General features: G+C 40.3%; 1 protein-coding gene across 5 annotated transcripts in view; it reads left to right on the top strand.

The window, feature by feature from the left end:
• The window catches only part of LOC111142836 (WAS protein family member 2), a 79,475-nt gene that overhangs the window by 29,730 nt on the left and 23,517 nt on the right, over positions 1-26,228 (top strand). The window contains exon 1 of one of the 5 annotated variants that reach the window (XM_022496162.1): positions 4,433-4,480. The exons of 2 other annotated variants lie outside the window; for them this stretch is intronic. The gene's annotated coding sequence lies outside the window, so the exon portion shown is untranslated. Of the gene's footprint in view, positions 1-4,432; positions 4,481-14,938; positions 15,122-25,984; positions 26,189-26,228 lie in introns of those variants that run through there. 2 more of the 5 variants (XM_022496160.1, XM_022496163.1) reach the window with 2 other exon arrangements.

Raw genomic sequence — 26,228 nt, 5'->3', positions numbered from 1 at the left:
CCCAGGACCCTGAGATCATGACCTGAGCCGAAGGCAGCGGCTTAACCCACTGAGCCACCCAGGCGCCCCCTGAAATCTTATTTATACTGTTTTCTTAGCCAGCCTTTTCTTTATTAGAGTGTGGAGGTAAACTTTATTTCAGGTCTGAATTTATCTCAAGTTGCAAATGTGTGGAGTCTATATTAATAAAGGGTTGCCATAAAGTTCAGAGAATTTTAGAAAGAATATTGAGAAAGTGCAGAGGAAGAGCATCTGAAAGTCAGACATCTGGCAGTTTTGGCCAACCAGAAGGTAACTTCTTGCATTTAAAAGTAAGCTAGAGGGCGCCTGGGTGGCTCAGTGGGTAGGCCGCTGCCTTCGGCTCAGGTCGTGATCTCGGGGTCCTGGGATTGGGTCCCGCATTGGGCTCTCTGCTCAGCGGGGAGCCTGCTTCCCTCTCTCTCTCTCTCTCTCTCTGGCTGCCTCTCTGTCTACTTGTGATCTCTGTCAAATAAATAAAATAAAATAAAATCTTAAAAGTAAGCTAGAAGTGCTTTTGAGTGGCATAGAGCTTTCAGAATGCTTGTTCATTTTACCTCAAAAGTAGTAGCATCACTCTAGGGCTTCAATCAGAGATAATTGTGTATGTTAAGGGACAGAGGATCCACGTGTGTGAGGGTTGGTGGTGTTGCCTGTTGGCTCTGTGGCCCAAAGTAAGTCACTTGACCTCTCTGAGCCTTAATTTATTCATCTGTAATGAGGTAATTAAAATTGGGAGTGGTAATACATGTTCTTTTTGCATCACAGACTTTTGTGAGATTCAAATCAGCTAATTAATCAAATGACATAGTAGATATTTATTGAATTAATGAGAGATGATATGAAAGGGGCCTTTTTTAAACCAGAAGCTTTCTAAGACTATAAGCATTATTAGAACAATATAGATAAGGGGTTCCTGGGTGGCTCAGTGGGTTAAGCATGTGACTCTTGATTTCAGCTCAGGTGATGGTCTCAGGGTCGTGGGAACTGCGCTGGGTGTGGACCCTGCTTAAGATTCTCTCTCTTTCTCTCTCTCTCTCTCTATGCCCTCATGTCACAGTCGGTTAAGTGCCTCCGGCTCAGGTCATGATCCCAGGGTCCTGGGATTGAGCCCCACTGCCAGCTCCTGCTTAGCAGGGAGTCTGCTTCCCCTATTCCCTCTCCCTCTTCCACTCCCTTTTCGTGTGTTCTCTCTCTCCCTCTATCAGATAAATAAATAAAATCTTTTTTTTTTTTTTTTTTAGATTTATTTGACAGAGGGGCACCTGGGTGGCTCATTTGTTAGGCATCTGCCTTCGGCTCAGGTAGTAATCCCATGTTCCTGGGATTGAGCCCCACATTGGGTTTCCTGCTCCACAGGAAACCTGCTTCTCCCTTTCCTACTCCCCCTGCGTGTGTTACCACTCTTGATCTCTTTCTGTGTCAAATAAATAAATAAATAAATGTCTTAAAAATTTTTATTTGACAGAGAGGGAGAGAGAGCGAGCAAGCACAAGTAGGGGGAGCAGCAGGCAGAGGGAGAAGCAGGACTCGAGGCTGGACTCGATCTGAGACTCCAGGATCATGACCCAAGCCCAAGGCAGTGGCTCAACTAACTGAGCCGCACAGGCGCCCTAAATAAAAAGAAAGGAAAAAAAAAATAGAGAAAGAAGGGAGGAATAAATGTGGTAAAATGTTAGTAATTGGTGAACTTTAATGGAGGACTTAAGGGAGTACTTTGTAATACTCTTGCAACTTTTCTCCAAGATTGAAATTATTTTAAAATAAAGAGTAAAACAAAACAAAACAAAAATTCATGAGGTCACAGAGCTGAAGAGTTTGTTAGGGCTGAGATTTGAACTCAAGCTATTTGATTCCAGTCCACTGTGTTTTTGATCACAGTGCTATTCTGCTGTTCTGTAAATCTGGACTGAATTTTAGTTGGGACTATGATTGGATCTTGAACTTTGAGCTGTTTTAGCAGCCCTGCTCCTGGTTCTTCAGGGATAGGATGGTGTTATAATTAATTTATTGTATAACCAGTTCACTTTTTTGTTTTTTTAACCAGTTCACTTTTAAGAGTAAGAGGAAATACTGTTAATAATTTCTGTTGGAAATTGATACAAACAAGAAGACAATTGATACAAACCAAGAAGAATGGACACCTTAAAAGGATACTGTTTGGCAGATTCCATGTTTAACAATGTGACAAGACATGATAATTGCTTCATTATAATTGAATTTTGTTTATCATGGATCCTAGTTTACACAATACGGACACTTTTTTCTCTGCCAACAAACCTCAGGCCTTCACCTGATGCATTTTCATATTTTCTTCTTTCAATTTTGCTAATTCTTTTGCTTCCTTCCAGACCACTTGGGAAATACTTTGTCAAACCCCATTTCCTCCAAGACTGAAAAAATACCAATAAGAATTTCTGTAACACTTGTCCATTTTTTTAAAAAATATTGGCATTTAAAACCATAAATCTCCAAACATCTTTATTAATGTGATTTCTGCAGAGAGGGGCTGGTAAAATGCATCTATATTACTAGATTGGCAAAGAAATATTACTGTTGTCAGTTTCCCATTGATGTTTGGAAAAACCTTACTGTATGGTGCTGAAGGCTGTATTAATGTTAGTAAAAAAGGATTATACCAGTGTAGAATCAGAGGTGGATGTGCTGTCTCATTGATCTGTTTCCCACATAGTGTTCATTCCCATTTTTCTAATCATACTTATTTTCAGTTTCATTGTCCTGGAGCTCTGTCCAATTAAAGATGTTGACCTTCACTAATAAGAGGACTAGTATTTTTTGGTCAATCTCTATAAACAGGCTTTCCAAATTATTCTAGTATAATCTGCTCTGGATTTTAAAGATCAAGCTATCTCTTTGTTTCTTTTTCCTCAAATGGAATATATTTAACCAAGTGTACTTCCCCTAGAGCAGGAGAGGGAAAGACAGCAAGGACACTGAAATTTAGATCAGGTAGTTTTCCTTCTAGTTAGCTACTGTAGCTTAAGGTTTGGGGAAGGAGTAGGTAAAACAAATGACTAGCATAATTTTTAAAAGCCACTTAAATGACTTTTTTTCATATATCATGAAATGTCCTTTTATAGTATCAGTAATCTTAATAATAATACTTACATTTTTATTTTTAAAAACAACATGTATTGGGGTACTTGGGTGGCTCAGTGGGTTAAACTTCTGTCTTTGGCTCTGGTCATGATCTCAGGGTCCTGGGAAAGCCTCGCATTGGGCTTTCTGCTTGGTGGGGAGCCTGCTTCCCCCTCTCTGCCTGCCTCTCTGCCTACTTGTGATCTCGCTGTCTATCAAATAAATAAATAAAATCTTTAAAAAAAATAGCATGTGTTGTATAGTTCAAAGCTGTTAAATTTCTTCTGATGATTTTTTCTTTAAATTCAGTGAATTGCTATTTAAAGGGATAGATTTTTTTTACATCTAATTTAATGAATGAGGGGCCTCTGAAACCAGTTTTAATTTTTTAAAAAAGATTTTATTTATTTGTTTTTTTTTTTAATAATTTTTTTTTAAATTTATTTATTTGACAGAGATCACAAGCAGGCAGAGAGGCAGGCAGAGAGAGAGGAGGAAGCAGGCTCCTTGCCGAGCAGAGAGCCCGATGTGGGGCTCAATCCCAGGACCCTGAGATCATGACCTGAGCCAAAGGCAGCTGCTTAACCAACTGAGCCACCCAGGTGCCCCAATTTTTACTTAATTTAAAAGAACCTTTATTTTAAAGACAACTGCAAGTGTCACTCTGGTCGACCATGCGTTAATCAAAATCAACTTATTAAAATAATACTGACTTGAATTATCAGTTTTGTATTTTTTAAATATTTTTAAAAGATTTTTTATTTATTTGACAGAGAGAGAGATCACAAGTAGGCAGAGAGGCAGGCAGAGAGAGGGGGGGAAGCAGGTTCCCTGCCAAGCAGGGAGCCCGATGTGGGGCTCCATCCCAGGAACCTGAGACCATGACCTGAGCCAAGGCAGAGGCTTAACCCACTGAACCACCCAGGTGCCCCAGTTTTGTATTTTTTGATATAGGAAATCAACAAATACTTTTGAGAATACATTATAAATGAAGGGGTAATGATCAGCATGACCGTGACATAATCCCATGTCGCAAAGAAGCCTATATTCTGGGAACACAGAGATACATGAAAATGTTGCAGTATTGTGGACTCTTTGGATCTTTATGTCTTGGATCCTTACCCCTGCCATTATTCCATTTTTCTAGCCATTTTATCCTAATAACAGTAATTTTTGCCACTCGGTTTAAAGAATACTATGAATACTTTCTTGGTTTATTTTGAAATTTAGATAAAATGGACAAACTTCTAGCAAAAGATAACTTACCAAGATGCCTCAAGGAAAACTTGAAAATCTTTAACTATTAAATAAATTGAAGTTGTAATTCTCTTCCAGAAAACACCATGCCCAGATGAATTTCAAGGTACAGTCTAAGGTTTTATTTATTTTTCCCTTTTTTCAAGTTTTTATTTACATTCCAGTTAGTTTGCATACAGTATAATAATAGTTTCAGATCTAGAATTTAGTGATTTCATCACTTACATACAACACCTAGTGCTCATCACTACAAGTACCCTCCTTAACCCATCACCCATTTAAGTCACCCTCTCTCTCCTCCAGCAACCCTCAGTGTGCTAAGAGTTTGTTTCTAGCCTAAGGTTTTAGAATCAGTTATAAATTCTACTTTTCCATGCTGTTGGAAACGCCTTTAAGAAAGTAATTGCATGGTTTACATTTTCATTTCTTGGCTTTTCTGACATGGATCTTAATGTATTAAGGGGACCTAGTTGTCACAATTTATTCTTCATTAGCTCCCACTCCCTTTCTTCTCTCTTGCCTTTTCTCTCATTTCCTCTTCATAGTCAGCAAGAATCAGAAAGGACCTTTCCATTGTTTAGAGACTCATTTCCTCCTCAGATTCTGCTCATCTTTCTTTCCACTTATCTAGTATTTTATGAGGGATTGATGGGTGACAGAAGTGCTGCTCAGCACCTTAGGATTTGAAAGATGGTACCTTCCCTCAAAGAGCTCACAGTCTAACCCTGTTACAACTGTAATGTGGGATGGATGCTGTAATAGAATAAAAGTATGCTATCAAAGCAGACTAGGGCTTGAATTCTTTCTAGGGAATAGGGTCACAATGGCTTTGTGGAAGCAATTCATTTGAACTGGATAGAGAAGGATTAATAACATTTCAAGAAGCAGAGGGGGGCGGAAATGAAAACAGATAAAAGGTGGGTATTCCAGGAAGCAGGAAGTGTCTTGAATGATCACAGAGACGTGAGAGTATAGGAGGGCCTCTGTGGTGAGTAGTGGCTGAAGTGTAAGTGCGCTGGAAAGCTGTGGCCATAAGGAGGCTAAAGTATGTCAATGCCAGATACTGAAGCGTTTTAAATATCACATATTTGCCCTGATCATTCCCTCTCAATTTTTCTCTCAGCCTTTCTTCTTCTTTTTTTTAGATTTTATTTATTTATTTGAGAGAGAGGGAGAGCATGAGAAGGGGGAGGGTCAGAGGGAGAAGCAGACTCCCTGCTCAGGGAGCCCAATGTGGGACTTGATCCCGAGACTCCAGGATCATCACCTGAGCTGAAGGCAGTCGCTTAACCAACTGAGCCACCCAGGCGCCCCCCTCCCTTTTTTTTTCTTTTTTTAAGATTTTATTTATCTGAGAGAAAGAGAGAGCATGAGCAGGGGAAGGTGTAGAGGGAGAGGGAGAAGCAGCTCCTTACTGAGCAGGGAGCCCAATATGGGACTCAATCCCAGGACCCTGGGACCATGAACTAAGCTGAAGGCTGCCATTTAACCAGCTAAGCCACCCAGGCGCCCCATTAGTCTCAGTCCTTCTAAAATCCCTAACTCACCTTCAATTTTCAGGTGAAAAATTTCAGATTTTTCTCTTTGTCAGGTGTCAGTAAGGCTGAGATTTGGTTATACAGTTTTACCTTAGTGCTGAAGAAGACCAATCTTTATCTGGTTAATTACTGGGAGAGAGCATTTTGAATGACCTGCAGCCGTTCTAGGCTTTCAGAGAAGGTATTTGATCTTGGTGTTTTGGAAAAATAAAAAGTAGCTCTTTCCAACCAAAAGGGTCAGGAGTGCTCAGCTTCATTAGCAGTCATCAGGGAAATGCAAATTAAAACTACAATGATACACTCTTTTATGTCCATCGAATTGGCAGAAACTAAAGTCTGACAAAAGATGTTGGTAAGGATATGAAGCAGCCAGAAGCTGGCAAGCAGAAGTGTAAACCACTTTGGAAAACAGTTTGGCATTATCTCAGAACTCAAGACTTAAATACCCCATGACCCAGCAATTCCACTCCTAGGTATCTATCCACCCTCAAGAACTCTTCCACAATCACAGACCTGTACGCCTGGGGCTAATAATACATTATATGTTTATAAAAAATTTTTTTAAAAATTATTAAAAAAAAAAAAACAACCTCTTAGGGCACCTGGGTGGCTCAGTCAGTTAGGTATCTGCCTTCAGCTCAGGTCATGATCCCAGAGTTCTGGGATCAAGCCCCATGTTGGGTTCCCTCATCCACTCCCCCTGCTTGTGTTCACTCTCACTGTCTCTCTCTCTCTCTCTCTCAAATAAATAAATAAAATCATTAAAAAAAATCATAAAATCTGGGATGCCTGGGTGGCTCAGTGGGTTAAAGCCTCTGCCTTCGGCTCAGGTCATGACCTCAGGGTCCTGGGATCAAGTCCCACATCGGGCTCTTTGCTCGCAGGAAGCCTGCTTCCTCCACTCTCTCTGTCTGCCTCTCTGCCTGCTTGTGATCTCTGTCTGTCAAATAAATAAATAAAATCTTTAAAAAAAAATCATAAAATCAAAAAAAATCATAAAACAAATTCTTATATGTATTGGGAGACATGTACAGAAACGTCCTTAGGAACACTGTTGGTGATAGCAAAAATTCCAAACTGGGAGAAATCACAGTATCTATCATCTTTAGATTGGAAAAATAAATCATAGTATAGCCGTACAATGGAATACCATATAACAGTGGAAATGACTAAATTGCAGGTATAGCAGCATGAATGAATTTCAGCAAATGGTAGAGTGAAAGATTGTAGAAGAATGTATGTTAGGTTCATGTAAAGTTTAGAAACATGGGAAACCAAACTATGTTTAGAGATGGAGATACGATATAACTATAAAGAAAAATGAGGGAATGTTAAACATATTTCTTAATAGTGTTATCAGAGTGAAAGGGAAGGAGATGGGTTTGGGGAGAGTCATGCAGGGGACTTTAAAGCTAATGGTGATATTCTTAGGTGATAAGGACACTGATATTTGCTATATCATGATTTTTTTAAAAGTTTGTTTATTTAAGTAATCTCTGTACCCATTGTGGGGCTTGAACTCAGAGACCCTGAAATCAAGTCACAACATACTCTTGAGACTGAGCCAACCAAGCCCCCCATCATAATTCTTTATACCTTACATGTATTTTATTTATTTATTTATATATATATATTTTTTTAAGATTTTATTTATTTATTTGAGAGAGAGAGATCACAAGCAGGCAGAGAGGCAGGCAGAGAGAGAGGAGGAAGCAGGCTCCCTGCTGAGCAGAGAGCCCGATGCGGGGCTCGATCCCAGGACCCTGAGATCATGACCTGAGCCGAAGGCAGCGGCTTAACTCACTGAGCCACCCAGGCGCCCCACCTTACATGTATTTTAAAAAAAAAATTTTGTATCTACAAATTTTAAAGCATTAAGGTAAGGTTGTTGATATTGGACCTAGTCTGGTGTGCCCACTAGTAATTCTTCCACAAACAAATTTTTCAGAATGTAAAAACGGAGGCCCAGAGAGATTAAGTAATTTAATTGTTCAAGAGGGAAAGCTTATCAGTGACAGCCTGGTTTCAAACTTTGTAGAGAGCACTTTCTGTCATTTTATGTTGCAACTCTCCCATTATGTAGATTCTGTCGATCAATTAGAAGTGCTTCTACTTGGATTACTGCCTCAGTCTTTCACCCCTTCATGTAGTATGTTCTCCACACTGCTGCCAGAGAGAGCTTTCTAAATGCAAGTCCGATCATGTCACTCTCTGGCCTCAATCTTAAATAGTTCCCAGTAGCCTTCAGCACACCCCAAGTGCTGTAGTATAGCAGGCAAAGCTCTCTGTGCCTCGGCTTCCATCTGCCTTATTAGCTTCATCACTCATGACTTCTTTTACTTCAGCCACACCAAACTATTTGCTGTTCTTGGAACATTGTTTGCCTCTGCGCACACTGCTTCCTCTATCCACAACTTCTTCTCTTACCTAAATTTTTTGTCCTTTAAGATAGCCCCCCCTCACTTTGTTTTGTTTTTAAATAAAAGTACCTTTTCTTTTTTTTTTTAATATTTTTTGAAGATTTTATTTATTTATTTGATAGAACTCACAAGTAGGCAAAGAGGCAGGCAGAGAGCGGGGAAGCAGGCTCCCTGCTGAGCAGAGAGCCTGATGCGGGGCTCGATCCCAGGACCCTGAGATCATGACATGAGCCGAAGGCAGAGACCTAACCCACTGAGCCACCCAGGCACCCCAAAGATACCCTTTCTTAATGACATTCTCTGCTGTCAGCCTCATCCAGTCTGAGCTGGATGCCTCCATTAAAACCTTGAACTTAATGTTTTTTTGTTTTTCTTTTTTAAAGATTTACTTATTTGACAGAGACAGCAAGAAAGGGAACACAGGCAGGGGGAGTAGGAGAGGAAGAAGCTGGCTCCTCACCGAGCAGGGAGCCTGATGTGGGGCTTGATCCCAGGACCCTGGTACCATGACCCTAGCTGAAGACAGATGCCTAACAACTGAGCCACCTAGGCAACCCGAACTTAATGTTCATAGTGACACCACAGAATATTTTTGTCCCCTTCAGTAGCTTTCAAGCTTCATGAGGGCAAGGGCTTTGTTGAATTTATCCCCAGTGTGTGGCACAGTACCTGATATATAAGGTTCATGGAAGGAAGGGAGGGAGCAAAGGAAGGGAACGAAGGAAAAAATAAGTGGATATCACTTTATATAAGTCTAACATGTAGCTAGAAGTTGTCATTTGTTGGGGCGCCAGGTGGCTCAGTCATTAAATGTCTGCCTTTGGTTCAGATCATGATCCCATGGTCCTGGGATCGAGCCCCACATTAGGCTCCCTGCTCAGTGGAAAGCCTGCTTCTCCCCCTCCCACTTCCCCTGCTTGTGTTCCCTCTCTTGCTGTCTCTCTCTCTGTCAAATAAATAAATAAAAATCTTTTTTTTTTTTTTAAAGATTTTATTTATTTATTTGACAGAGAGAGATCACAAGTAGAGAGGCAGGCAGAGAGAGAGAGAGAGAGAGAGAGAGAGGGAAGCAGGCTCCCTGCTGAGCAGAGAGCCCGATGTGGGACTCGATCCCAGGACCCTGAGATCATGACCTGAGCCGAAGGCAGCGGCTTAACCCACTGAGCCACCCAGGCGCCCAATAAATAAAAATCTTTAAAAAAAAAGAACCCCTGAAAAAATAAAATAAATGCTTAAAAAAATAGTTGTCATTTGTTTGCCAGATTTTCACCAGCTCTATCTGTATTTATAAAGGTGGGAAGGAAGGGAAAGAAAGAAAGGCAGAGAGGCTGGTGGATGGGTAAGTTGGTGGGGACAAAGTATTGGGAGGAGCAAGAGGCTGATTTGGTGGGGGAAGGAAAGTTTCAGAGGTTTCAGAGGCTGCAGATTTTAGTGACAGCCTGGATTTCTTTCAAGCCTGGATATGTGCTGATTTTCCAGATTTAACCTATTCTGACTGACCTTAGCCTTTTTAGAAGTGTGTCTTCTTTGGCTGATAATTCTTATCATGATAATATTTTTTTAAGATTTTTATTTATTTATTTGACAGAGAGAGAAAGCACGCAAGCGGGGGGGAGCTGCAGGCAGAGGTATGGGAGAAGCAACCTCCCTGCTGAGCAGGGAGACCTATGTGGGGCTCGATCCCAGAATCCTGTGATCATGACCTGAGCCGAAGGCAGATGCCTAACCCACTGAGCCAACCAGACACCCATTTTTCTCTCTTTACATTGGAAGGTAAAAGCTTTGAGGTACATGAATAAAAGGGAGGTGGCAGGTAACTCGTGTTGGTTGGGGTGACCTTGGTTTTCTTGTCTGTTTTTAATTTAAAAAATTTTGTTTCTTTTTAAAATTTTTTAAAATTGTATTTATTTATTTGAGAGAGAGAAAGAGAGCATGCATATGTGGGCGAGGAGCAGAGAGAGGGAGAGGCAGACTCCCCACTGAGCAGGGAGCCCAGTGACTCAGGTCTCCATCCAGGACTCTAGAGTCATGACCTGAGCCAAAGGCCAGACGCTCAACTGACTGAGCCCCCCAGATACCCTGGTTTTTAATGTCTCACTCTGCTTTGTACCAGATTAGACCTACCCTGGCCATTTCCTACAAGAGTATGTGTAGATCCTGTCTTGTGATCTGGTGAGCTACCAGGAATCTTAATTCTAAAACAGAGGTTGAGCTTGGGCTACTCAGATTGAGTTCTCTTCCCTCAGAAAGCAATACTATAAGACTGGAGGGTCAGATACCTTCTCTGTCCTCACCTTCGTGAGGGCCAGAGCACAAGAGCTGCTAACTTCATTCGTTCGATTAATAGTTACTGAGCATTCTCTCTGTGCCTAGCGTGGTGGTGGGCAGTAAGATTAGAGGTGATTGATCACCAGCCTTAAAGAATTCACAATCTAGTGGGAGAGCAAGTAAGAAAATCAGTCATTTAATTCAGTGTGGTGGGGAAGGCATGCACTGGGTGTTATGGAAGTTTAAAGAGTCTGTAAGGAGGGACATCAACTCCTTTGGTGCAAGGCATGTCAAGAGACACTTCATTTGAATTCAGTCTTGGAAGACCTTAGACGTTGTTGGGGGCGGGTGGGTGGTCACACTTGAGCAGAAGAAGGGAGGCAAGGGAGAAAACATGATGCAGTGGGGAGCCATGCGAGGGTCTATGGGACTTCAGGGAAGGGTATGTATATATGAAGATGTGATAGGAGATGGGACTAGAGCCATATAAAGGGACCATATTGTGAATGACCTTTTCTACTTTCCTAAATAAAAGGAATTATCAGTAGAAGTGTTTTCATTCATCCAGTGTTAAATGTTTAGTGTTTCTCTTACTGTTGTCTCTTGAGCAACTGAGTTTTATTGTGTTTTATTTCTTTGATTTGTTCTTTTTATGATACCTGAATTTGGAGTCCTCTTTCTTTTCACGCTTTAGATGAGTTCGCTTTGGGTACCATCTAGTCAAACCCCACACTCAGGCATTGTGGAATAGATGACGCATTCCTTTTAAGACAGCTTGGAAGTAGGAGGATTTAAATGACCTTCAAAGACTAATGTCAGGCCCCCATGTCAATGTCACTGCAATTCATGCATGCATGGAGAGTAGGAAAGAGAACTTAATTATGGAGGAGGGGAATCGTAACCTTGCTTGAATGGGTAGTTGAAAGTCCTGGGCCCGCCCCTTAGCCTCAAAAAAGGACTTTCTTACATTTGCTGCCAAAGAGGTCATAGGGAGAGCCCAGATAAATACCATCCTCCCTCTGGGGTGCGTGAGCCAGTCTTATTCTTTTGCTTCCACAGGTGCAGAATAGATTCACCAAATAGTGTTCTGATCTCCATTGAACAGAATTTGGCATCTTACTGTCCTTCTCCAGAAAATCAATCCCTTTAAAGCATGGAACATGGCAATTTTAGGTCAGCAGGCATTTAAAGACACCTTTTTAACTTTCAGGTGCTGGCCTAATAAGATACATTTTGTACAAAAATACCAGTGTTATCAAGATGAAACTTTAATCATTTAAATTCTGAAAGGAGCTAAGTTTTAGGTGCTGGTACACCTTTTACCTGTGAAATTACTTGTCTTTGAATGGTACTGTCCTGGAGGACTGTGATCATCATCAGTTATCAGCTCCATTCCTTCTGCTAACCTTTGGTAACTGTTCAGAATCCATTACAGTGTTTGGAGATGAAGGTACCAAGAGGGACCCATGTCACTATCCTTTCAGACCATAAAATAGCTTTCCATAGTTAGCCTGGATGACACCAGAAGTCAGCCCTATGTAGCCAGGAACTGCTTCAGCGTGGGTACAGTCTGAATGACTGAAGGAGTTAGTCATAGTCACCCTCCTCCATTTCATTAATTTATTTTGGGAAGTGGTGTCAGTGTGGCAGAGTGGCATCTTTGGTTCATTAATACAGGGTCTGAACAGCAAAATCTGTTTCAGTGAAATCCTTGAGAGTTGCTGAAAACATACAATGCTTCCTAGTACTTTATTTTTTCTTTTAAGATTTTATTTTTAAGCCCACATCCAACATGGGGCTTGAACACAACCCTGAGGTCGAGAGTCTAATGCTCAACTGACTGAGCCAAGCAGGCACCCTGCTCCTTAGTACTTTAAGTAGAACTTTTTCTTTGGAGGGAAAGTGTTGTACAAACATGGCCCTGGTTGTTAACCTGTACAACATAAATATTTATATAATTCTTCCTGTGTCTAAAGTTTAGAAAAAGTTCTGTGTTAATCTAAATTTTATTTTTTCTAAATATATATTCAGATCTTTTTATTTTATTTTGAGAGAGAGAGAGCATGCACCTGGGATGGCAGAGGAAGAGGGAGAGAGAACCCCAAGCAGGCTCCATGCCCAGCACTGAGCCCAACACGGGGCTCGATCTCACGATCCTGAGATCATGACCTGAGCTGCAGTCAGGAGTCAATTGCCTAACTGACTGAGCCACCCAGGCACTCCTCAGTAAGTGTTATTTTACAATAAGAATATATATTTAGGGTCACATGAGTGACTCAGTCAGTTAGGTAACCGACTCTGATTACAGCTCAAGTCATGATCTCAGGGTCTTGAGATCGAGCCCCGTGTTGGGTTCAGTGCTGGGCATGGAGCCTGCTTGGGATTCTCTCTCCCTCTTCCTCTGCCTCTGCCACCCATATGTGTGAGCACGCGCGCTCTCTCTCTCTCTCTCTAAAAAACAACACTCAGTGATAGATTTTGGTAAGAGGTAGAAAAAGTACAATCTTCTTAATTCCTCATCTGTGTAAGCCTTTTCCCTCCATTTTAATAGAAGTTTTTCAGTGCACAGACCATGGCAGAGCCCATTTTCAAAGCACTTCATAGAGATTTAGCTTTGCAATTTATTTGCCCTTGGTTACCAAAAAAGAGTAAAAACCAAAGAACCAGATGGCTGCTGAGGGAAAATATAACAGCAAACTTGAAGGGCTAGAGACCAGAGAGCAAGGAGAATGCTTGGGGTGGTCTTAGGGAGCTAAGATGGTAGTAACAGAATATAAATTAGGTAACAGAAAACTTAGGCTACATACCTAAAGACGTTCTTCTGACAAATTTTGGCTTGGAATTGTCTTTCTAAGTAAAGCTTCTGTGAGGATACGAATGCCACAGAATTCATCTCTTGGCTTTTTGTCCCAGAAGGCACTAGAAACAGACCCTTTAACATGATATATGGCGGACAAGAAATACGAGTTCAGTTAGGGCAGGTGGTATTTAATTACCCCATTCTGTGGGAGTGGGGCTGTTCTCACTAAAATTTTTTGTAGGTGAAATCATAACAAAGATCCATAAGGTACAGCTTTGGTATATTTTTAAAAAGAGACCTCAGTTTCTTGCATTTTTCTAATGTCAGAGGTTAATTTAAAATATTAATGCTGAAAAGATTAATTTAAGATATTAAATCTAGGCAAGAATACATGTACATATTGTAATTACTTCCTTTTTACAATTAAAGTAATTGGATTATATTTAATGAGCTATTTACATTTAATAATTAAAAAAGACTTATCTTTTCAGTATTCCCCATATGCAGAAAGAGATGGGGGAAAACACACTTCTGATATAATCATCTTTACTTGGGCTAAAAAGGGAAAACAACTATGCTTTTTTGGAAAAAGTCAGAAGAATATTATTTTAAAATAGACATACACAGTTTAGGAATTACCCATAGGAATGTGTTTTGGTTCATTGTAAAAGAAGATAAAAGATTAGGTGCTTTAAAAAAAAAAAAAAAAGTCCCTGATGACAAGATTTGGTGAGCCAAACAGTGCACAGAGAATGAAACTTAAAGTGATTTTCAGGGACCCTGTAGATAAAAGTAACTCGTCAGAAGTGCCGGAACCCCAAATGCCTGGTTGTTTGAAAACAGGAGTTTGTTCAAAAAGCAGTAGCATCTAAGCATGTTATCTGAGGCTGGCACTTTAAATGAGCCAGTGTTTATGTTGTTTAAAGTGAAAGATGTGAAGCCCCTGAGCAGCTGGCTAAAATTGGGTGTAGAGAGGGAGAAAGCAGTGTGTTATCCTCATTAACACCATTTCAGTTGGAGGGTAAATATGTCAGGAAGGCTTTCTTGTGTTAGCATGCAGTCTTTTTTTCAAGGGAAAAGAAAGTAGTCTGGGTTTGGTGGCACTTGTGTGTGAAAATGAGAAATATGAGCATGTTTGTCTAACTTCTTGGTTTGGGTGTTTTGTGAAGAGTCAGTGTGATGTCATGGCAGAGGCATAAACTTTTGACAGGGTTGGACCTGAGTTTTAAAAGCTGACTGCGTGACTTTGATGAAGTTACAGGACTGCTCTTAGTTTTAGTTCTCTCACCTGTAAAATCAGAACACTAATACTTACCTTACAGTACTATTTTGAGGATTAGAGATATATAAGAAAATATGAATAAATACCTGGCATGTTTTAGAAATTCAGCAAACATTTATTGAACAGACATTATAATAATACAGAGATATTTGAAGAATCCCACCCTTAGCTGCTGCTGTTACTACCTACTTCTGTTAAGTTTAAAGATATTTTGTTTTTCTGTTCCCATACTCAAAGAATTGTACACTCCAAAAATCTGTACTACAAAATAGAATGTAGTGACTGCCATGAAAAAGGTTCCACATCCCTCTTTGGCGCTTTTGGAAAGGGAAAAATGACTTCAGACTGGAAGAGTGAAGGAAGGCTTCTTAGAAGTGGTGACATTTGCTTTGGGCCTTTAAGATGAAAGAATTTTTTAAAAAGAAATGCCACAATCCAGGTAATAATCCCTTTGAGACTGTTTTTCTTTCAGAGTACATAAAGTGAAAATACTGAATTGATTCTTGACTATGATTTGGAAGACTGATATCCTTTATCTTAATCTTTAAAATTGGCATAATATAAGCACAGGCCATCCATTTCTTTCCCAGCATTTGTTTCCACACTCCCAGAAAGCATGTCTGAGAAGGTAAGAGATCCACCCACTACTTGGCCTCCATTGAGACCAAAGAAAAGAGGACCAATTAGGAGAGCCCTTTGTGTAGTGTTCAGTGCTGTTTAATCTGACCTGCTGTCCTTAAATTATTTCATTACTGCTGGGAGGTAAGTCTAAACAAACTCTGCATTTCTTTGAATTAATAGTAATGAGAGCTGTCAGTTACTGAGTACCTACTGGGTGTTAGATATCCCTTTAGAAGGCTCAAATCTGTTATCTTATTTTTCTCTTTAGGACCATTGTATGAGGTAGGTTTTATTTTTCCCATTGTACAGATGAGGTTCGGAGAAATTAACCAGTGCGAAATCATGTAACTAGTGGCTTAGGAAATCCTTGAATTTCTTGGCAGATCATGCCTCTGGGTTCACCAAGCTATATTGATTTTTGAAGGTGGTAGGTACCTATATGAGTAGGAGCTTTAAGAAAAGAACTTTGTCATTGCTCTCAATTCTGATCATTCAAAAAATTAATTAAATGTTATCCAGATATGTTATATGCTTATAGTGATGGTGTGCTACCTGTTGGCAGTGCTTTCTTTGATTTTGTTTGATTTCAGGACACCTGCTTTTTCCTGTTCCTAAAAGTACTCCATAGTACATACTTGAAGATAAATTGAAATTAACCTGACTTTAAGAATTATATAATACTTCTTTACTATTGAGGGCCTTGCAAAAGTACAATGGAAATCAACCCTGACCTAAACAGGAAGCACAGGGCTGTGATCCCTGTGAGAAGGAAAATAGGGGAGCCCTGTGATTACCTTGGCTTTCTCTCTAGATGTCTCTTCTAATCATGGAGCAGGGAGGGCGATTCCTAGCAGAGCACACTAGTCTTTGCTGAACTGAAGAGACATATTATAGTTGAAGGAAAGCTGAAGCAACTGAAAGCTGTGAGGATGAGTTCTGGAAAGGGGGAAGCGATAAAGACAAACTGCCTAGAAATCTCGTCAGAGTCTCCTTGAATCGTTGCTGACCCCACACATGACTGGGGTCACCCTGAGGGAGATTGGGGAGGAAAGAGTGACCAGGAAGACGCGAGCTAACTAGGGAGGTGTTTGAGTTCCTACCAGCCAGAGTGGAAAGCCCATGGTGTGCTCAGTGGGAGTGTCCAGTATTGATCACAGGGGGCCACATCTTTGCCCTGGAGCTAAAATATCCGTAGAGTATAGGCTACTCTAGAGCCACCCTAACAAAGCTGAAAAACAAGCCTCACACGTACCAAACTGAACCAAAAGTAACTTAACTGCCTACCAGAATAAAGTCCAATACATTTGAAACCAAGACAACAATACTAGATATTCAGCATTGTAAAATCATGTCTAATATCCAATCAGAAGTTACCATATTTACCAGGAAATGTGGTCCATAACTAGGAGAAAAATCAGTCAGTAGAAACAGAAATGACAGAGATGATGGAATTAGCAAAACAAGGATATTAAAACAGCAATTACAACTATATTCAAGTATATAAAGGAAAATTAGAACATACTAATTAGGACATAAATATTGTAGCCTTCCAAATAATTAGTGGAGTAAGGTTCCACACTCATTTTTATTATCTTTGTTCTTCCTGTGGTATTGATGGTTTGGTGAAATTTGAATATTCTCTTAAAAGTCCAAGTTCAAGAATCATCCATGGCATTTTAGGGTTGGAGAGACCTTTTATAAGTCATCTTGTCTACCCTCTCATAATATAGAAAAAGTATATTTCATTGATTCTGAGATGTGTGTTTTCTCCACATTTTAACATCTTTTGAATCATAACACATCTCATACATGTCACAATCAAAGTGGCATCTTAGATTTGAAGAAGTGTGGTAAAACAAGCCCATTAGAATTGTGACCTTTCCATAAATTCTTAGTGGTAGAGTTCAAGACTTCTGCTTATATTACCCCCCCCGCCCCGCTAGAAAACCTTCCCTCTTTATTACTACTTTTTAAATGTTTGAGATGTATTTTTTTTAAGATTTTATTTTTTTAAGATTTTATTTATTTTTTTAATTTATTTGACGGACAGAGATCACAAGTAGTCAGAGAGGCAGGCAGAGAGAGAGGAGGAAGTAGGCTCCCTGCTGAGCAGAGAGTCTGATGCGGGGCTCCATCCCAGGACCCTGGGATCATGACCCGAGCTGAAGGCAGAGGCTTTAACCCACTGAGCCACCCAGGCGCCCCCCCAGATCTATTTTTTAAATTAAGTTTTAAATTTTAATTCCAGTATGGTTAACATACAGTGTTATATTAGTCTCAGGTGTATAGCATAGCAATTCAACAGTTCTGTACATTACTCAGGATTCATCATGATAATGGTTTTGCTCTTTGTTATATCCAAATCCTGCCCAGATCTTTATTCCCGGAAGTCCATACAGTCCCTTCAGTTCACAGTGATCTTTTCATCCTTTCTGTTGCCATCATTGAATACATCATTCATTTGATAACTGAACTTCTGTTTATTTGCTATATTGTTACTTAACTGTGGTTTTATCTGTCTTCTCAATTAAATTATAAACTCATAGAGTCAAGGGACAGATTTATACTTCTTTGTGTCTTTTAGTGTCTACTTGATAAATATTCATTGATTGATAAGGGTACTATAATTAACTATTAATACAACCTGAAATTTATTAATAGTTTTGTTTAATGGTTGAGAGAACCACATATAAAACATTTGGAACAGTGCCTTGCACATGGTTAAATGCTAAATACATGTAGAACTAGTACTATACTACTGTTACTATTACTACAACAATCACTACAGCTTTTTTTTTTTTTTTTAAAGTAAGCTGTATGTCCAATATGGGGTTTGAACTCACAGCCCCAAGATAAAGAGTCACATGCTCTACCGACTGAGGCAGCCAGATGCCCATCTCCATGACTATTATTATTATTATTTTGTGGTGTGCACTGTGTTAAGCATTTTATATATGCATTATTTCATGTTTCTTCACAACAACCTTACAAACTAGGAATCATTATGCTATAACAGACTAGGAAACAGATTTCACTGCTTGCCAAGGTCCCAAAGCTAAAATTTGGAATAGTGAGTTGAAACCTGTTCCTCTGTGTCGTGCTGTCCATACTCTTGCTGTTCTACATTACTGCTGATTAGGTTTTGAGGGTTTGGGTGACTGCCTAGTAAACTGAGGGTAGAAAGAAAAGAATGGGTACTTACTTTCCTTTTGCTCAAGGACTTTTCCCTATAAATGCCATCTTTTGAGTGAACAGACCTTGTGAGAGGAAGTAGATATACAGTTGCCCTTTGCTGCTAAATCTTAGTTGCTGGTGGCTTGGCCATTAGTGACGGGTGAGTGTGTGACACTTCTTCAGGAATGAATTCTTGTTACAGCTGGCAGAGTAGAACAGTTGTTATGGAATTGCATGGCAGTTTGCTCCGTAATTCCACTCCTGGTACTCAGATGCGGTTGTGATTTCTAGATCTCTCTCTTACTTAGGCTGGTGTATTAACAGTCCCATCTGGGTCTGCTGCTTCTGCCTGCTCCATGACCACACGGTGTGTTTGTATGTTGCTCTGAGCTGTCAGCAAAACATTTTGCTGAATCCCCTTTTTTGTTGTTGCTCTGCAACCTTTTTTCCCCTGGCCTTTCTCAGTTATGTAAAGTCAGTTTCTTTTTCGGCGTTTCCATCCCAGAGAGGGAGCCGTTACCCCAGAGAGAAGCTTGAAATATGAAGTGAGGCACCATAGAGATTACAATGAAGAGTTAGGGGTGCCTGGCTGACTTGGTCAGAAGTCTAAAGTTTAAAATCTTAAAAAAAAAGATTTTATTTATTTATTTGACAGAGAGAGACACAGTGAGAGAGAGAGTACAAGCAGGAGGAGTGGGAGAGGGAGAAGCCTGTTTCCTGCTGAGCAGGGAGCCCTAGGAAGGGCATGATCTCAGAACCCTGGGATCATGCCCTGAGCCGAAGGCAGACACTTCATGACTAAGCCACCCAGGCGCCCTATTTATTTATTTTAGAGAGAGAGAGAAAGACCATTTGTACAAGCAAGGGGAGGGGCAGGGGAGAGAGAGAGAGAAAATCTCAAGCAGACTCCATGCTGAGCCCCATGCGGGGTTCTATCTCACAACCCCGAGATCATGACCTGAGTGGAATCAAGAGTTGGTCGCTTAACTGACTGAACCACCCAGGTGTCCCAAGAGAAATGCATTTTGTATCTATCCTCTTACCTCAGATTTTTAGGGACCACTAACTGGAGATTGATCTCTCTCTCTCTCTTTTAAGATTTTATTTATTTGTGGGAAAGAGAGTGTGCACCAGCAGGCAGAAGGAGAAGCAGGCTTTCCACCAAGCAGGGAGCCTGACATGGGGCTCAATCCCAGGACCCTGGGACCATGACCCAAGCCAAAGGCAGACACCTAACCTACTGAGTCATCCAGGCACCCTTGAGATCATTCTGTCATTGGAGATAAAAAAGGAAGCTCTTAGAAATGTAGGATTCTTTAGTGGGGCTTGTGTGAGTTATTGGCATATTTCTAATCTTGGCTTTAAATGAATTGTAGAGGTTTGATACTTTTTTTTTAAAAGATTTTATTTATTTGAGAGAGAACGGTCTAGCACAAACTGGGGGAGCAGCAGAGATAGAGGGAGAACAGCGTCCCCACTGAGCAAGGAGCCCAATGTGGGACTCGATACCAGGATCCTGGGATCATGACCGGAGCCAAAGGCAGATGCCCAATGGACTGAGCCACCCAGGCACCCTGATACTTTGTTTTGTTTTGTGTGTTGGGTGTTTGTTTTTCAGAGCAGCTTAGTTGTTTTTCATGTTAAACTTATGTGCAATTTTTTTTCTTTGCAATTTTTTATTTGAATTCTAGTTAGTTAAACTCCTGTGTGAATTTAATGCTGAATTAATGGCTGTAGCTGAAAGAAATCTGGTACTTGAGTACCCACAAATACCAGGGGTAAGATTTCTCCATTTCTGAGTAAAATCATTCAAAATTTATATGTATTCAATCAGTAAAAGTAAGCCCATTTTGATGAATAGTTTGGAGTATTTCAGACCATTGCAATTTGATGAATTGAGTATTGCTAGAAATTGGCATTAGATTGGAAATGTGAAATGAACTTTGTGTTTATAACTGAAAGTCATCAGTGATAACATTGTTGATCCTATATATTGTAAGTGGATAGGTTAACAGGGAACCTAGGTGGGGATAGAGATGTAAGAAATATTTTATGTGAGTAAATCTTTTCTTTGGAGACCAGAATACTTTGCAAACAAAATTTCAGTTTAATACACATCTTTTGAGCATTTCTTTAGTGTAGCCCAAAGCTGAGCTAGAAGAATGAATTGAAATTTTCCCCCCATTTGCCAGTCAGTCATCATTAGATTAAGAACTAGAATCCAGGTTTCCTCCTCTACTGTTTAAGTGTATTTTCTGGGGCGTCTGGGTGGCTCAGGGGGTTGGGCCTTTGCCTTTGGCTCGGGTCATGGTCTCAGGGTTCTGGGATTAAGCCCTGCACTGGGCTCTCTGCTCAGCGGGGAGCCTACTTTCCCCTCTCTCTTTGCCTGCCTCTCTGCCTACTTGTAATCTCTCTCTCTGTCTAATAAGTAAATAAAATCTTTTAAAAAATAAATGTATTTTCTTTTGGACAACCAAACGATCACACTGAAAAAAAAAAAAAAAGCCTCATTTTGGCCATTTAAGAGGCAGTCTTCTATGGAATAGTTGATACTAGGAAAAAAAAAAAGTGATCCCCCCAGTTTTAGGCTTAAGAGCAGAGCTATGATTAGAGCCTAAACAGTAATAAAGGTAAGAACAAAAGGTGGTATTGCCCCCAAAAGGTAATAGAAAGTTATGGAATTACCAGGTGTGAATGGTTCTTGATAGATGTACAGTGTGCTCAAGGAGTAAAATACTGGAATTCAGAAGTCGTGTTTCCTGGGCCACTTTCCCCAGACCAAATCAAGACAAGAAGGAGCCTTAGATTTATTGAATGTAGGTTCATAGCCATTGTCATTACTTTAGGAAATTGGAAATTTCTCCTGGTTTTAGATCACAAGTAACTTTTTTTGGTTCTCTGTCCACTATAGGAGCTCCATTCCTGTCTTGCTATCTCTTTTAGACATTGCTCTAGTGACCTAAACTGATTTGTAATTCCTTGTGTTTGGAGGGAGTCTAGTTATATTTGTAGGTTCAGCCTCACCCTGTATTTCAGCAGGAAGTGGGCGGGTGCTTAAGTCTATAATGAGGCATTTTTCCTTGTGGTTACTGCATGGTAGTGAGGATTGCTGTATGCAACGGTAAATTCATACTTCTTTAAACATTTTAGTAGACAGATTTAGATTAAGCCTGTGTGTTGTCTGTCATTTTGAAATAAAATTGACTTTTCAATTGAAATTTTTGAACCCCTGTGGAATGCATATTCTTTAACATAAAGAAGTTTGTCTATTGAAAGAGGAAACTGGTCTACAAAGTAAAGCTCTTCTCATATTCCCCCATCCAAAGTGCTGTTAACTAAAGAACAGTGGGAAATGCTGAAGTGAAAGCAGAAGTCCTAATTGCCACACATATAACATCCCCACATGTTTGCATCCCCTGCTACTGCTGATCAGCATTTTGGGGGAGGGGGAGTGTTTCAAAGAGGAACTGCCTTGAGAAGCGTTTCTGTTGTTATGGTTATTGCTATAGCTCAGATATACTTACTTTTGGATGCAACCTTAGAAATTTGCAGGTGCTATCAGTGATCTTGGCTGTTAATGAAGTATTATATATTTATTTATAATAAACGGCTAGTAATAAATATTACTGCCAGAATGAGCAGTCATCTGTCTTCTGTCCTGGTGGTGACAGGAATTCAGAGTGGGATACAAATGAATGTGTCCTGTCTCACATGTAGCCTTCCTTCGTTACCTTCTACCTCCCTCTCAGTCTTTCTCACCTCACTGCACTTCAGCCTCAGGGTGTTGGGATCAGAGTTGTAAGAATGTAGGGCAGATCTCAAAGTCTCCTTTTGACTTTACACTGACCACATACGATATATAAATATTTCGTGATAACTTACTAATTTACAGACTTGTAGAACCTTACTGTGGAAGAGACCTGAGAGAACACCTCATCCAGTTTCCACTTCAAAGCTCGAATCCCACTATGGTACTGACAGTCTAGACTGGTCCATATGCTGCCAGGCCATGGCTAGGGAGGGATGCCTAAAGTCTTCTATTTGTTCTCAGACTCATTCTCAAGTCCCTTAGGCTGAAAATAGCCAGGAGTAAAGATGGGGTTGCTGCTGAGTCTGGCTGCATGTCTGGAACTATTCCAAAGCCAATTTTTCCTTTGGGCTTACTTGGGTAGCCAACTCCCAGATCAGTCTGGGAACCTCCCAGGGTGTAAATAACTTAACCTCAGGACTCTGTCTGGAACATCCTTTGGACCATTCTGTATCCTGTAGGTCCTAGTAACTAGATGGATCTAGATCTGGAGAAGGGTTTGATTCATAGCTATAATCCATCCCTCTCTACATTTCTTAGACCTGCCTCTAGCCTTGTGTTCAAAATGTAGTGGAGGTTGGATATTGGATGTTGGTCAGTGAGGAAGTTATGGCAACTTAGGTAGAAGCAAATCTAGGAATTTTAGAACTTCTTAAAAATCATCTGACTTAGTCCCTTTATTTTGCTGATGAGGCACCTGAAGCCCAGAGTGAGAATTATATTATCTCTGGTTTAGAAGGCATTGCAGAAGTCACCCAGTCTGACCTCTCAACATCAGCACCTTACAATCTGGGAATATCTCCCCCAACGTTCTTGATAGCTGGTCATCCAGGGGATTGTACTGGGAACTCATAACCTCTGAAGAAAACCTATTCTAATATAGAACAGCTCTAATTAAAAGGAACTAACTAAATTGAAATCTATTTCCCTGTAACTTTTATCTTCTCAATGGTTCTAATTCCTTTCCTGTGTAACATCTCCCAAGGTGTAAGACCTCAGACCCCCAAATTAGCAAATATCAGCATATAGTTTCCCTAATCAAAGTAAAATAGAACTGAAAAAGAACTTGATTGATACTATGAAGACAGGTCATTCACTCTTTTTTTTTTTTTAAAGATTTTATTTATTTATTTGACAGAGAGAGAGATCACAAGTAGGCAGGCAGGCAGAGAGACGGGGGTGGGGGGGAAGCAGGCTCCCTGCTGAGCAGAGAGCCCAGTGCAGGGCTCAGTCCCAGGACCTGATCATGACCTGAGCCGAAGGCAGAGGCCTAACCCACTGAGCCACCCAGGCGCCCCCAGGTCATTCACTCTTTTGTGGATCCAAAATTTCTTTTTCCAGCTGAGAACCACTGCTTTCTTAGATTTCTTCACTTTCTCTTCTGTCACTGGCACTAGCATTTACCCTTTTCATGCTACTTTTAATAAAAAAACATATGTTTTATCACTTTGTGAATATACCTGTGTTCCAGAGTATCAGGAGAAAGCAAATAGGACTTGAAAGACTCACCCCTGCAAACTGGCTTCTCCATTCATATTTGCTAGCCGTAGTTGGCCTCTCCATTTCTATTGTCTTTTTCTTAGCCTGTGAAGAGTCCTAACTGATCTGTTTACCTCCAGCCTTCTCCTGCCCAAATATAACATCTTTGCTTCTGTTAGAATGATTTGTCTAAATGCAAATTTGACCATGTCACTTCCTTGATTCAGTGGTTTCTAAACACCCTGTACTCTAAAAGTTTTCCACTAAATGACTACTGATGATAGAGGAGCCTTTCTCAACTGGATTTCCATGAGAGAATTAAACCCTAATGCCATTAGGCATCCATTGTATGTAATGTATTAACTTTTTCTCCAATGCATCTGGAATGGTGCTAGTTATGTATAGTCTTGAGGAGAATTGAGAAAATAGTCACTCTAATCATTTTCTTTGTTCTGTGGATCAGATGAGGAACTGAGTGTGAAAGAGTGGGGAGAGAATGTATGTTCTTCAGGAGATCCAGAAGCCTGGCTGGGAGCAGCCTCGAGGAAAAACAAAACAAAACAGAAAAACACTAAATGTCATAAAAGTTTAGGGTTTCATCTTTAAATTTGTGTGACTATTGCATTCTACCACATAGTATATGTCCATAGTTAAAAGTGTTTAAAAAATATTTGTGAATGAACATACTGATTTTATAGGAAGGTTTCCCTAGGGCCCATGGAACTACATATATAACTACCTTTTTTCTCTTAGCCCTGTAGTGGGCATTTTATATGTGTTAAATTACTTAATGTCTCTAGGAAAATTGCCCAAGATTGTACAGCCAGTAAGGTGTCAGAGTCAGGGTACTAACCCAAGTATGTTTCAGCTCCACAACTTGAAGCTGAATTGAGTCAAGAGTCTTAGAAGTTTTTTTCTAAGTTTATCTTCACCGGATTGTAGGCTTTTTTTTTTTTTTTTTAATCCCCTTGGTCAAGTTACTGTTGTGTTTCAGATCAAGCATAATTCTGTACTTCTTATGCTGAATATAACTAACTTTGATTATCCAAAAGGAAAATGAACAGTGACTCAGGTAATTCCATATAACAGGCAGTTTTGTCTGTCTTTGGTGTTTCTGAAACATACTAAATGGCTTTATTTTTTTTTTTTTTTTTAAGATTTTATTTCCTTATTTGAGAGAGAGAGCTAGCATGAGTGGGGTGAGGGGCAGAGGGAGAAGCAGACACTCTGCTGAGCAGGGAGCTGCGGGGCTAGATCTTGGGGACTCGGGAGGGAATCATGACCTGAGCTGGAGGCAGACGCTAGCTAAGCGACTGAGCCACCCAGGTGCTGCTAAGTGGCTTTGTTTTGTAGCAGATTTACTTTTCTAATGGCAGCTAGCTTTTTTTGTAAGAGGAAACCATCTTGCTATTGAAAACTTGGTTCCCCACCCATATGACATAGAGTTGACTCCATTTGTATCTGCTTACTCAAGGCCCTTGGGAAAGCATAAATGCTAAACTACCAAGGTATTAGAAGCACCCCCTGCCTGGCCCCCAGTTCTACATGTACCTGACCATCTGGAATCCAGTTTCTGTTAAGTGTCCAGTGAGAACGTCTGGAATGTCTTGTCAGTGGCCACGTTCAACACAGAATTTCAAGGGGGTCTGGCTTCTTTAGTTCTCTGAGAAGCTGGAACAAATACTGAAATGATTGCTAATAGAGGGAGCTACAGTGACTGTTTTCAATCATTCTCTGGCTGCACCATTGAATTTCTGGTTCCTCCAGAAAGCTTGAAATTTGGGAGTCTAAGAGCATCCAGAGGATGGTGTACAGATCCCTGTGAGGTTCAGTTTGTAGCCTCCTGCCTCCTTTCTTGTTAGAAGCTCTTCACCAGTGAGTTACTAATTGATTGCGTCTTAGTACCTGATAACCCTCTACATCATGTAAAAGAGAGGTTAGACTGGAAGGGAAAGTCCAAAATTTGGATTAGAAAACCTGTTGAGTCAAAGGGGAACTTAGCAGAGGAACGGAATGAAAATTATTTCCTTAGACAGTAGACAAATATTCAGGAAACACCTCTGCACCCCAAAGATAGGCACAGCTGCCACACAGTGACTATTAAAGGGAGGTTCAAAGTTATGAGCAAACAGCTGATTCTCTTGGTTCTTGGGCTGTTGCTGTTGGTGACAGGAAATCTTGTTCCCCAAGCTGCTGGCTTCCTGTTTTATTTTTACTCTTAGTAGATCAGAATGTCCATAACAAGGAGCAGTCTGTTCCAAAGGGTTCTACTCCCCCTTTGAGCCTGAAGGGCTTTTTTTTTTTCCTTTTGGTCAGACAATATGTTGGTTCACTTTTAAGATCTATGATATTTAGCTTGGTTTAAGCATTTTCTATTCACAATCAACTTTTTTTTGGTGATGAGCTGGTGTTTTAAGATTTGATGTAAGTAAACCTCTGCTTTGCTTGTTCTAAAATGTATATA

Source organism: Enhydra lutris, unplaced genomic scaffold (genome assembly GCF_002288905.1).
Source record: "Enhydra lutris kenyoni isolate GAN:26980312 unplaced genomic scaffold, ASM228890v2 scaffoldscaffold9, whole genome shotgun sequence".
Classification (NCBI taxonomy): Eukaryota; Metazoa; Chordata; class Mammalia; order Carnivora; family Mustelidae; genus Enhydra; species Enhydra lutris.
The sequence above is the reverse complement of the archived record's forward strand: the minus strand, read 5'-3'. Positions and strand labels throughout refer to the sequence as shown.